The sequence below is a fragment of the Bidens hawaiensis genome, unplaced genomic scaffold (assembly GCF_021521415.1).
Source record: "Bidens hawaiensis isolate Kalapana, Puna unplaced genomic scaffold, B.hawaiensis_p1.1 tig00066824_1, whole genome shotgun sequence".
NCBI lineage: Eukaryota > Viridiplantae > Streptophyta > Magnoliopsida > Asterales > Asteraceae > Bidens > Bidens hawaiensis.
Window position 1 is genome coordinate 21,690 of NW_027501863.1, and position 14,938 is coordinate 36,627.

Sequence of the window (14,938 nt, forward strand, 5' to 3'; positions counted from 1 at the left end):
CTTTGGCCTTCCCCTTTGTGCTTCCCCTTGTCCTTTTAGAAGCAGTTGAGTGTTGTGGTTGACTTGACTGGTCTGGTTGAGTTGATTTTTGGGAAGCTTGAGTTGATTTTTTCTTTGTTTGATAGAACCTTCCTTTTAGCAATCCCTTTGGTCTCTTTGAACCTGATAATTGTTGTGTTACCTGAGTTGACTTTTCTGAAACTTGAGTTGACTTTTCAGAAGCTTGAGTTGACTTTTCAAAAGCTTTGGTTGACCTCCCCTTTGGCCTTCCCCTTGACCTTTTAACACCACCACCTTCAACAATGGCTTTACCCTTAGCCTTTTCAGGGCATTTTCTTATGTTGTGTAATGTTGACTTGCAATAACTACATTTCATCTCAACTCCATGCTTTGTCAACTTTCCTGGTCTCTTGGGATCTTCATTTGGATCTCTCTTTCGGTTTTTCTTTGGTCGTCCAGGCATATCTTTGACTGGAGGTGGGTCAAGAGGATAATATACAACCGGCCAATACTTTTCACTAGGCAAATGTGGAATTGTGAACTGATAAGACTTCAAGTATTGCTCCTTAAGGTAACTTTCATGAACAAACTCTTCAGAATTCCTTTTAATAAAACCTGCCACTGCACATACATGCTTACATGGTATACCAGATAATTCCCACCTTCTGCACGTACATGTTTTGTTACCTATATCCACTGAAACATCATCAAAATCACTTACTTGAAACACAGTAGGGGATGATGGGAATACTTTACATTTATGGGCCTAAATTTTCTCTTTATCAAGCTTCTTTTGCACCCTAGGACACACAATCACATCTTTTTTTAACATTTCTGTGTACCTTATAGTCAGCCTACTCATTACTGAAACCCTAATATCCTCTAACATGTCAATGATATGCTTAGATCTTTCCTGAACTATGGTTTCATTGAAGGTCTCTGCCATGTTGTTGACTATTACATCACATTTTGTATGAGTGTCAAGAAAACACCTTGAAAAACATTTAGGGTTCTGTTTGACATAAGCTTCCATTGCATCAGGTAACAACTCTAACATATCCTTGATAGAAACATTGTAATCAGCTTCAGTATAAGCACTGCAAGCCCTCCAGTAAACTTCCTTAAACTCTTCACCCTTGTACTGTTTATGCCAGTTTGCAAAGATATGCCTTGCACAGTTTCTGTGCTCAGCATTCTTCCACACCAAATGTACAGCATTAACCAATCCCTAACATATCATTATAAATGTTAGAATGTCTATGTAAATGTGACAACTAAAATACCTAAAATATAGATATACCTTTTGTTGGTCTGAGATTAGTGTCCAACCCTTTCCACCATCACTGACTTCCAGACATTTCCTCAGCTCATCCATAAACCACTCCCAACTGTCATTATTTTCACCTTCAACAACAGCCCATGCTACAGGATACATCTGGTTATTTGCATCACTACCTACAGCAGCCAGTAAAATACCTCCTAGAAAGGTTTTAAGAAAACACCCATCTAGGCATAAAACCTTCCTACAACCTGCTAGGAATCCCTTCTTCAAACCATCAAAACATACAAACAACTTGAAAAATAAACTCTAATGATCAAGATGAATTTAATAATTTATTACTATCTAATGATGAAAATGAAATTGTACCTGAAGAAAGACTCCAATGATGAAGATGCATCTGAATCCTCCCTTAGGAACCCTGGTGGGGCAGTTAAGAGTTCAAATGTTGAACTTGGGTTAGCATTCCTTAAAGCTGCTATGTATGATGCAAGTTTGCTGTAATGGTCCCTCATGGACCCATGAAGCTTCTTATAAGCATTCCTTTTGGCGTTATAAGCCATCCATTTATTTATGATCACCTTATACTTTTCTCTAACAGTTGTTTGAATGTCTTTAGCAGACCAGTTTGGTTTTGTCTTGAACATTGGCAAAAACTCATTAGCAATGAAGGTAGAAGTCAATTGCCTATTCCTTATCATGTCCCTTTGGCAGTTGTGCTTGCCCTTTACTCCTTTAACAATATAACAACTTTTGCCCTTATGAAATGAACAATACAAACTAAATGGACACCCTTCCACACACTTGATACCTAATCTCCCGCCTCTGTTCTTGTTACTGTCACTAATGAATAGATTTCTACCATTTGTCACAGCATATTTCCTAATAGCATCTTTAAAAGCATCCCTACCAGGGAACCTTATTCCAACAACCCACTTGAAATTGTCCCACTTAGTTTAGTTACCTACAACTGGAACATCTTGTCTGTACTTGTTCCCTCTGATGTTATCATCTTCACTCTCTCCAGATGAGTTAACATCACCATCTGAATCCTCATAACTACTATATGTATCTAAATATGAGGGCCCTGCATCAGCACCTCCTTTCAAGCAGTCCTCAACCAATTTACCAGCATTTCCAGATTCTTTCAAACACTCCTCAAGCACCTTCTTTTGGGTTGCAACAACCTCTTCATGTACTTGTTTTCTTGCAACAATTGACTCTCTCAGTTCTTCATCATCAGATCCATCATCATCCAAATTTACATTGTAAGACTCATCATCAGAATCATCACAATCTTCATCTAACTCATCTGAGCTACTATCAATTGGTAGTGAAGTATTTATAGTTGGTGGTAGTTCAAATTTGGTAGTTGGAGTTAACTGTCTTCTTGCATTAGCCTTGGTGATGCCTACTTGTTTTTTTGCTGTAAGTTTGCTGTACCTCCCAGGGCTCAAGCAAGATCCAGTTTGTGTTATAGAAATGGTTGGCTGGGATTGAAGGTTAGTATGCACTGTTGGATGAGATAGAGGGCTAGTGGGCTGAATAATGGGTTGGGTAGTGGGTTGGGCTTCAGTGTTAGTTGGCTGGGCTTGAGGGTTATTGGGCTGAATAATGGGTTGGGTAGTAGGTTGGGCTTCAGTGTTAGTTGGCTGGGCTTGAGGGGTAGTGGGCTGGGATTCAAGGTTACTTGGCTGTGGTTTCGGTTTCCTTAGCTTTTCAGTTTGAACGTATATAACTAACCTTTCATCAGCTCCAACCAAAGATACCATCTCATTTACTACTGCATCACTATCTAACAGTTTAACCCGACCATCACCAGGTATCAAGCAATACAAGAACAAATCTTCTTTCTTTACATATGAACCATAATCCATTGCATAACCTAGTAGCTCAAAATATGAAAGCTTATCAACATCTAACCCTAATGACGTTGTTTTTCCCCCAACATACCTTAATCTTGGAGGATTGACATCAAATTTCCCACCAGTCTTGAAGTCGATGTTGATGTTATCACCCATCGGAGTTCAATCGTCGAGCAATTAGGGTTTGTTCTTCGTCTAAAGAAATTAGGGCTTGTTCTTCGTTGAGTAAAAGAGGAATCTGTTTTGTTTTTTGTTTGTGTTACACTTAAAAAGATCTTAATAATCCTTAATACACAGTCAGCCGCCACGTAATCTGCCACGTAAGAAGTTTTTTGACAGCTGGGATGGCCACGTCAGCAAATCACTAACGGACTTAACATCCGTTAGTCACGGCCCGTTAAAAACAAATACATTAATAGTTGGGACGGTCAGCTAGTAAGTGTAAAGTTGGGACTGATATTTACCAATAGGGCATAGTTGGGATTATTTAAAACCAATATTCCAAAAAAGAAATGTGAGAGAACAAGATGCAGAAACTTATGACAGATATTATTTGCCATAATGTTTTAGGAGTGTGTTGATATATGTTTTCATAATTTGATACATCAACGCATATGCCCATATCAAGCTTTATATAAACTCAAGTTTAAAGCAGCCAAACTCAAATTAGACGTCAATAGTGAATCCAAGATGTGTGTCTGTCTGTATTTATGAGAGGGGTTTTCATATCTGATGTAAAAGCAATGTCGATAGTCAATTTTCATGTTATAGTTAAGTGAAAACTATAGAATGTGTATTATATAGTTAGTGTACAATAATTTGGTAGTGAACGCGGGAATCTAGTAGAAGGGGGTTTGTTTGGTATGAGCAAGATTTAACTAGATGTTAATTAAACTACAATATTATGGTATAAAATAATATCCTTCTATAGACCACTCGGTATACACGCGTCACAAGAAACGGGTTTAGAAGTTAAGTTCGTATGTAGTTTTTGATAGTTGAGACTGTTATTGATCTAGTTGTCCAAGTGTTTTAGTCTGTTGATTCATCATTCTGGTAAATCTGTAGTGTTGTAGGTTTATAATAACTCTAGTGTAATATTGAGTTTAATAAAGTGTGTACAGGGGCAGATCCAGCTTATAACTAGGGTGGGCCGGTGCCCACCGTCCGGCTGTCGGAATACCACGTTTATAGGCACGCATTAGTATATTATGACTCAACAGTCAGTCTGTGCCCACCGTCCAGCACCGGTCTGTGCCCACCGTTGGTTACCGTCATCGTTGGATTCACAGGGAAGCCTTGAGCTGCAGTGGTCCGGCGATGTTTTTGAAGAATATGAAGATAAGAAAGAGAATGAGGAAGATGAGTTAAATGCCTTTGTTTGTTTGTTTGTTTGTTTGTTTTGAGGCTGAATTATAACCATGTATTATTTAATTAAAATTCCTAATCTTGTTTTTCCTTTTAATTTAAATCTTCATCATTGTGGAATTAATAGTTTATTTTTGTCCTTTTATTAATTCTGTTTTATATATTAATAGAACTTTCTATTTTTTTGTCTTACGCAACAATTATATTATTTATTTTGATATATAATTCTAGTTTGTCAAAAAAAAGGAATAATATTATTTTATGTAAAAACATTATATGTAAAAAGTTATTTTGAAAATATAATTTGTGACCCTCCTATTATTATCAATTACTTTCAGTAAGTTCACGAAACATATATAAACAAAAATTTATAATTTGACCTTCCGATTAAAAGTTTTCGGTTCCGTCACTAAAGGTCATAAGAGATGAGTCCAAATTGCAACTTAATTATTATATGTTATAATGTTATTTATATAAAATATAAAATGTGTTTTAACTTTCAAAGATGGTGTGTAAAAAGACCAAATATCATCATGTGCCCCAAAAGTTTATTCCGCTTTGTGCTTCCAAAATGGTTGGCCGACCTTTTTCTCTTTGACCCGATCCATTTTTAATGCATTCAATTTTGTGCCCCTCGTAGTGAAAATTCCTGGATCCGCCTCTGAGTGTGTATGCACTTCATAAGTAAATCCATGGTTCGTTCTTGGCAGTGGCACTTATTTTATAGTTAATATTTGTTTGATTTCAAGAAAATTTTGATTTTCATTCAACATTCGCATGCCAACGAATGTGTTGAAAATTTGGGTAGACATGGAGCATACGAAACTAAACATGTTTTGGAATAAGTTCATTTTTGCCCCGAACTGGACGTTCAAAGACTCTCAAGTCTTTGCAATTTGTATTTATTACATACTTTCTCCATCAGATAATTTCAAACTTAAGGGGCTCAGATTAAGACTGCAACATATTATTCAGAATAATGATAACATAATACATAATTTCTCTTCTACATTTTTAATGGCATACCATACAATTAGTTACTTGATTAGTGATATTCGTGTTTTGTTTAATCATGATACTAGAGTTGTGTATGTGTAACATATAATTAGTAAGTTAGGAAATTTACATCTTGGGACTGATTATGGTTATTCTCAGTACACATTGTGCTTCCCATCTATTAGATTTGTCTCAAGTTATGGGCCCGCAACTAATTAATAGAACAAATAATTGATCAAGTCTTGCTATATGTCAGATTTAATTCATGAATAAAATTTATTGACCAAGTTTTAACTTTATAGATTAGAATATTGTAAAAATATCTTTTATATACATGTAAAAAAACAGGGTAGCTCTGTTCACACCCCAGTTTTATCATTCATCATTATATCATATAACGAACAACCCGGGATGAAAGTTATCATGCACTTCATGAATGTATCATTAAGGGTCTTCTCTATGGCCTTGCTTCCATTAGAGTGCAACAACAGCAGGAAAGTCCAGTATTGTGCATTTAAGAATTCTTATAGTGTTAAGACTAGAGGTCGGATTATTATTTGTTCATGTTACTAGAGTCTATTTAGGCTGGTTCACATTTATGTTTCTTTTAACAGCAAAAATATTATATATAACGAAGATGGTTAAAATCAGCTAACCAAACTTCCCAAAAAGAAAATTACATCAATAGAACTGGATTTTTCATCCGTTTGGTCCAAGATACACTAATTTTGTTGTTCCGATTAACTATCTATAGGAAAGAAAATGAAGGATTTAATAAAAAAATTAACTTCGAAGCCATTTGCGATAAAGATTACCTCGTTCCTAGTCATGCAAATAACCCACGATGTTGTGAATACTATTATTCATACCTTTCTTCTATCATTCTATTTCTTTTTCTTTGGTTCACATATTTGTTTCATTGAAATTTAAGATAACTTCTTAAGAATAGCGATTAAATCATGTGAACACTCATATATATGACTTAACTACACTCGGTACTCATGCTTATACATTACATGATGTCATATTTGGGACAACACAATGAAATGGGCTCGCATAGTTTTGGTGGCAATTTTATTGATAAAGGGGACTTAAAAACAATAACCAAATACAAGAGAAGCATTTTCTTACATCACATATAACAACAAAATCAACAATAAGTAGATCGACCAAATTAACAAAAGTAAAAAAGAAGAATGGAATTCAACAAACTATGGATGTAATACAGTTTGCAATTTTGCAATGAACACCATCACCTTCACATAAACCCAATCTTTCAACCTATCAATAAAGTGAAAAAAAAAAGCATTTCTCCCACGATGATTGACAAGTAAAGTGGCACATGTTGTCCAAAAACCGATTGCGAAACCAGTAGCCCCGCCAATATAAAACAATCTCTCAAGATCATCTTTGTCTTCCCAATTATCCTCACTTTTATCAATGAGTTGTGGAACTTTTAATTCTTCATCTCCAGGACAAATTTTGGAAAGGGGAAGTCCACATAGACCGGCATTTCCATTGTACTTTGAAGGTTGAAAGGACTGGAGTTGAGTACTTGATGGAATTCTCCCTGACAAGTTATTATGCGACATGTCTAAATAGTTTAATAAATCCATTTGAGACATGCTTGATGGCAACCCTCCAGAAAGATTGTTTTTAGATAGATCTAGAGTTAGCAGATTTTTCATCTTGCTAATATTATGTGGAATCTTCCCATGTATAAAATTGTTTGACAAATTTAGTGCAATAAGTCCACGGAGACAAGTAAGTTCGTATGGGATTTCTCCTGTTAGATTGTTACTTGAAAGATCAATACTCTTTAACAATACTAGATTGATGCTGAATTCACGTACACTCCCTTGCCACTTGATCATCGCATGGTCAACATAATTACCAAGACTGCTAAAGCCACCTTTTCTTTCGCATATTGTGGTCAAACAAGAATAAAAGTGAACATTTTGGTAAGGTGAGAATCCATCTTGAACCATGGCAGTGAGATTATTGAGACATGAGGGGAAGGTTCCATATAGATTGTTCATTGACAAATCTAGAATTTGTAGTTTTAGCAACTGACATAATTGCGAAGGGATGGTTCCAAATAAATTATTTGATGTTAGGCTAAGAGCATATAACCCTGACAAATTTTCCCCAATCCAATGAGGCACGTGGCCAGAAAACTTGTTGACCCCTAATTCCAAAAAGGTTAACTTGGTGCAATTCTTTAAAGATAAGGGCAATTCTCCCGAGAAGTTATTTTTGTATAAATACAAAACCTCTAGATTGATCAAATACTCAACAGAAGCAGGAAGCTTTCCAGATAGATTGTTATGTCCCAGACTAAGAACTGTAAGTTCTTTAAAATGCCACAAACAATCTGGAATTTGTCCCATGAATGAGTTGTGGGAGAGATCAAGAAAGTAAAAAACATCACCACTAATTTGGCACAAAAAGGATATTTCTCCAAAGAAATTGTTTTTGGAAAGATCTAACCTTTCCAAAGAGGAAGGAACGTTAGTTATAGGACCATAAAAGTGATTGGAACTCAAATCTAATATTGATAATTCAGGGTCAAAATTTGATAACAAATTTGTTACTTTTCCAGTAATGTTGTTGGAAGAGAGATTCAAATATGTCAATCGAAAAGACCACGTATTCCAAAATTCCTTTGGAATTGTGTCTGAAATTCTAGTATTGGCAATGTCGATATGAGTAAGATTTTTTAGTGTTTGAACCCATTTAGGGAAACCGGGACCTAGTTGCAAGAGCTTAAGTCGATCCTTTCTGTAGTGGAACGGTTTGACATGTGAGCTTCCAAAGGAACTCCTTCGAGTGAGTTATTTGAAAGATTTATAGAAAAAATCTTCGTCTTTCCAATGTTTTTAGAGATCACACCTTTAAGAAAATTGGAAGAAACCTCTAGAACTTGAAGCTTGGGTAGTTGCCACACTAGTTCACTTAAAGTTCCATTTAACTGATTATTAGATAAGTGTAACGATTGAAGGGATGAAAACTTTTGGATGTCATCAGAAATTGACCCTATTAATTGGTTATGTGAAACATCCAAATGTTTTAATCTACCCAAAGTGCATCCAGACAAGTTTCTAAGGTAATCAGGAAATTTGAAAGGCATTGAGTTGTTATAAATATCTAAAAATGTCAAACTACATAGATTTCCAAGAAATCGGGGAATGCTGATTAATTTGTTGTGAGATTTATCAAGATATATCATTCTGTTGCTAGTTAATGGAGACAACCAATGATACATGGATGAGTTGAGATTGTTGTTCATGAGATACAGGCTAACAATTATTGAAGAAGAAGAGTTGATATATGAGTAAGAATATGGACGAATGACTTGCAGGAGATCACATGCACATAAACTTAAGTATGATAGTTTCTTAAGGCCTAGAATCACATTTACCCAATTATTTTCCCTGGCTAAAGAAATACCATCCATAATAAGCTCCTCCAACTGAGACAAATGAGCCAGCCAGTCTAGGTTTCCAATCGTACAACGACCCACGTAATTACGTGAAAGTGCTTTCAAGTTTGTGAGGTTTCCTAGTTCTGGAGGCAAGGTTCCATAAAAAGAATTGTAGGAAAGGCTAAGGTCCCTTAGCTGAGTCAAGGAACCAATGGACTTCGGAATGCTTCCACTAAAAGAATTATCGAAAAGGCGAAGGTGCCTTAATTCAGTCATGGAACCAATGGACACGGGAATGGACCCAGTAAATGAATTTACAGAAAGGTCAAGATCATTCAAGTAGCTTAAGTTAATCAATGCAGGGCTAAGCTTACCTTCAAGATTACCTAAGTGTAGGTCAAGGCTTGTAACATGACCTGTTTTGTTGTTGCAAGTGACTCCATTCCATTGACAGCAATCGGTTGCGCCTTCTTCAAGTGTCCATGTAGAGAGATATCCAAATGGGTCTTTATGAATGTATGCTTTGAAATGAAGAAGAGCATCTCTTTCCTTATCGAAGCACTCATAATGACCAGATCCTTCTCCGTTTTGGTGGCCAACGGAAGTGGCACTTGTAGTCTTGAATGATGCCAACACAAGTACTAAAGAAATATAGGATAAAACAGGAAGCACAAAATGTTTACGACAAATGTTATTTATCATCGTGTTGCTCAAAATGTGGTAATCTTATATAAGCTGGATCTATTAACACATATGCCTAGCTTTATATAAACTGAGGTTACAAATGCCCATCTTTGTCAATTTCTATGTATTAGAGATCTGTCTCTATCTCATGTTTTTATAATATCAAACTACGTGATCTGTAAAATAAATACATTATAAATAAAACGCAGTTATTGTTAAAGTTTTATTTTTATTATTTACGTATCATAAAAGTTGATTTTTCTTCGACATTGAGGTCCACATAGAAGACTCATAAGACTAATTATCATGTAAATAGTTTATCACTCCAAATTACACGTACAAAAGACTTGGTCAATTATAATAATTATCACATTTTGTAAAACAAATACATTAAAAATGAAACACAGTTATTGTTAAAATTTTATTTCATTATTTACATATCAAAAAAGTTGATTTTTCTTCGATATTGAGGTCCACATAGAAGACTCTTAAGACTAATTATCATGTAAATAGTTAATCACTCCAAATTACACGTACAAAAGACTTGGTCAATTTATAATAATTATCACATTTTTAAATCATATTTAGAGCATCAATTTTTAGATAGTGTTTTTATGTGTCAGATGGTATATAACCCATCAAAAATAGGTTCTATCCACCCCCCCCCCCCCCCCCACCTCATTCATAAAGATTCTTCCTCAAGAATCTCATTACAAATTCTCTCATACACATTACCATCTATCTCTTCCACATCGCATTCTTTTTCTTTTAAAACATTCGAGAATCATCCATTAAAGATGGTCTTAGGCTTAGTGATTTTTTTGGTACATGAATCATGTGATACAAATCTATAAGTCAAACTGGTGGACCTACCTATGGCCACGTATAACACAACCAGATTCAAGGACCAAATAGGAACGGGCTGGGCTGAGACCAGATGTGTGTAAATACTGATCGGAAAAGCAGATTCCTGTTCCAGTTCAGACCAACTCTACATGGTCGGTTTAATGAGTTGGACTGAGACCAACTATTGGAACTAGACTAGCTAGTGTCTATAAAAATAGAAATATAAAAAGAAATATGTAATTGATCTGTAAATAGTTTCATGAAGGACAGAATCGTAATTTGAAACCACATCAATGATTCACGTAATCTAATAAATACTTTAATTAATTAATAGTGGCATCTTCAAATATTTATTGAATATCAATTATTTTATTTGAAACAAAATGATATTCATGAACTCAGATTTTTATCCAATGATCAAATGAGACGGACATTATCCAATGATCAAATGAGACGGACAGGATTACCTAACCACAAATTCACTTTATTCCAACAACAAATTTAGTGGACTCGAGTATTATCAGCCCATACTAATTTTATCTATATAATTACATTAAAAAATACTATATTTCTCTCTCATATTTATTTAAATAATAACTTTTATACCTTTACTAGAGAGTTGTTAAAATATAAAGTGAGACAAAAATGAGAAGTGTGAGAAGGATTTGTGGCCACACAAAAAAACCTCTAAAAAAAATTCCAAAAAATTAATTAAAAACTCAAAATATAAATAAAAAACGAAAAGGTTTAAAAACCAAAAATGTTTCCCTTGTCATTCTCGTCCCAAAAAAAACAACTCCGAAAAACCACAATGTAGAGACAAAAGACACAATGACGAAAATGAACAAAAGACACAATTATAACTAAAAAAGACACAATAAATCGCAAAGTATGACACAATGCCGAACAAAATATAACACGATATAAAAAAAATAGACACAATGTCAAGGAAAAAAGATACAATCAATGAAGAAAATAAACACAAAACACAATGATAAACAAAAAGATAAAATGGTCTTTTTCATTTAACATTGTGTCTTTTTTGAGTTTTTTTTAGAACGAGGAAGACGGTGGAAACATTTTTGTGTTTTTACTTTTTTGTTTTTTTATCAAATTTTGAGTTATGATTTTTTATTTATTTATTTTTAATTTTTTTGAAGGGTTTTTTTTATGTGACTATAAATTATTCTCATCATTCTCATTTTTGTCTCCCTTTGTAGAATAACTTGCCCCACCTTTATTATTATAATTTTTGTCTCTACTACTCACAATCAGTGTTAACAAATATTAAAAAATAAGTGAGGGCATACAAACTTTCTTCAAATTTATAAAAAAATCACTAATTTTTATTTCTTCTTCACTCACAACCACTTTTAGCTCTATCTTGTAATTTATAAAAATCTCTTATAAAAATTTAAGGGATATATTGGAAATGCGCTGGTAAAGAACACAAATGGTTTTATAGGCTACATAAAATGGCGTGAGAATTTGGGCCATTAAAAGTCCAATATTTACGAAATAGGTCCCTTTTCAATAAAAAAGTCTACTATAAATTTGTAACATATTAGACGTGCGTTTGTGCGATGCAGCAGAAAACGCAATCCTTGGTAATCATATAACAAGTTTATGGATGTTTATTGTTCAGTTTGTAACCGTAAAACAGTTTAAACCGGTCATTGATTTGATTTTACGGTTGATTTTTTACTTTAAGTTTTGGCCGTCGTTTTCAATTTTCAAAGGTTCGGTTTCCGTTTCCGATGACATAAAACCATTGCTAATGATTTTCAAAGGTGGTAAACCGGAGTAGCTAGCAGGGTATGGCCTAGAGTACAACCAAACCAAATTACAAAGTCAAGCTTTGCCATATAGACCAATCTATGTCCAAACACTTCTCTCTATTTTTTTATAAAAAAATTAACACTTTTATTTCACAAAGAATGTTATCAATCTTTATGGGCTCGTTCTCGAAGATTAAATTGTTTCGGGCTCCCCATATACTCCATATTGCCACCATGATAATCGATCTCATCGTCTGTCTCTTGTGTCCTATCTTTGGAACCTTGTTAGGGATGTCTAGAATACTATTAAATAAGGGCACAAAGAAAGGGGCTATGTTACACCGTTTGCCAATGTTGTTCCACGCCACTGAGGACACATAGCAACTAGTGAACAAATGATCAACTTACTCTCCTTCCGACTTACGGCACATACAAATACTCGAACCATGCATCACCTTCCTTTTTAATAAATTATAGAGCGTTGAGAGACGATTAAGAAGAGCCCACCAAATAACCATGTTCACCTTCATAGGCTTCCAGTAATTCCATCCTAGAATAATTATGTCATGAGGTAAAGACTTAGCTCTATATAATTGTTCTTCATCAAGGGCAACGAAAAACATACGAGCCGTCACCTCCCCAAACCCATCTATCTTCTTCTCTGTCATATCTAAACAAATGAATTGTTGGCGGATCTTTTTAGCGGATGACTTGTTGGCGGATGGCGAATCTTTTAAAGTTGAGAAAATTATATAACTTATTTGCATATCTTTTTAGCGGATGGCTTGTTGTTGATCTACAAAATATTTCCCCTTTAAAACCTTCATTTTATGGCTCGTAATTTTATAATCTATGCAGTCAATATCGCCGACATATCACCGATATATCAGTGATATATCGGTTATCGGTCCCTTGGTGAAATATCAGTCAGAATGTCGATACCGATAATATCAGCGATATTGACTGACATTTAACCGATATTGGACTGATATTTGACCGATATTCTCAATATCAGAGTTTAAGTCTTAATTATCTACTCTTAGTGTTCAATGTTAGTGTTTTAAGTCTTACTTGCTACAGTTGTTAGTGTTTTGCAAGTTACAAAAGGTTAATTTGTTAATGGTAGAAGACTATACTGAATTATTAGTGCTAAATAGCTATTTATATGAATTTTACATGATATTAAAATTATAGGTATCCCAACGATATCTCAGATATCGGTCCTTGACCGTTATCCGATATTTTTCCATATTAGCTGCTTAGTTTATAATGATAAAGAACTACTAAGATTAATGTTTTGATACTGACGAACACAACTAACATGTTTATTGATATGTGTTCTTTATTCAACCTTGATAGATGATAATGCTTTCTTTGATCTTTGGTGCATTGGCATGTAACTAGCTAGCTGCTAGCACAACTTTATATAAACTCTAAGACGTAACGACCTCAAATTGGATGTCTCTAGTCAACCTAATATGAATTAACTTTTCACATAAGTTGATTTCCTTTCAGCTTTCATGTTTACATTCATGTTAAAAGTTATATGGGGCGTGAAATAAGTTAATCATTTGTCACATGCTATAAATTAAAGCAGGGTCGGCCCGTATGTAGAGGAGCCCAAAGATAGGGCTTTGAGCCTCCAAGTTTTTGAGGCCCCAATTGAATTGATAATGAGACAATCTTACTCTAGTTCCGTGGTAAAATGTCATGTTTGTAATTTAGTGAACCCCCCCCCCCCCCCCCCCCCCCCTTATTATTTTTATTTTTTTTATCTAACCTTTAGTGTTGGAAATAGCAGCTTTATCCAAAAAAAAAGAGAAACCCAGTATTTTCTTGTATTTCGATTCCAATTGCTTTTATCAAACTAAAGGATTGATTTATTAATTTTTTTTATTGCACTCTATTTTCAATGAAGATTATTTCAATAACTTAAGCATACACAATAATTTTCAATTGCAACAAAAACAATGTTTCGAGTTTGGAAGACTAAAATGCACTATTAATTTAGTTATAATTTCTGTTTATCTCAAACTAAGATAATATATGAACATTATAATTGTAAATGCTCATGTTGAAAATGTCTAATATGTGTGATATTGTGCACAAGATGTTTTTAAATATCATCCAATCAAGTTACTTCAGTTTCAATAGACTTTCAATTTGGTTGGTTTTTTTAAGAAACAAATCTAAAGAGAAATGAAATTGTTTTCGCTTTTGTTGTAACTTATTTATTTGATAAAATGTGAAGCTGAATGAATAAAAAATAATATTACAGAACCATTTTTTTAGTTTGAGAAAGGCCTTAAATTTTTATTCGTTTTAGGCCATCAAAATGGTTGGGCCGCCACTGAATTAAATCTTTTTAAAGATTTTCAAGTCTTGGCAATTTGTATTTACTAGATATTGTTTTTCATCATTCCCTTTTCCAAATCCAAGTTATATGTTTCAAACAAATTCATCCAACTTTCATGTATGTGTGTATAAAATTATATGGAGCATAGAGAACATACAAAACTAATTAACAAGTAGAAAACTTATTCTATTAAAAGACTTACCTTATAAAATTATAAGTGATAAATTAAAATAAACTTGTTATTTATCTCCTAAATAGCTAATGCGGAAAAATATTGAATATCGGTCAAGGACCGATATAAGAGATATTGGTTATCGTAGTGAGACATCGGTAATTTTAATA

General features: G+C 34.1%; 1 pseudogene; it reads right to left on the reverse strand.

Annotated features, from left to right (window-relative positions):
• Positions 1-6,719: 6,719 nt before the first annotated feature.
• LOC143604814 (receptor-like protein EIX1) lies at positions 6,720-9,634 on the reverse strand (annotated as a pseudogene).
• Positions 9,635-14,938: the final 5,304 nt, after the last annotated feature.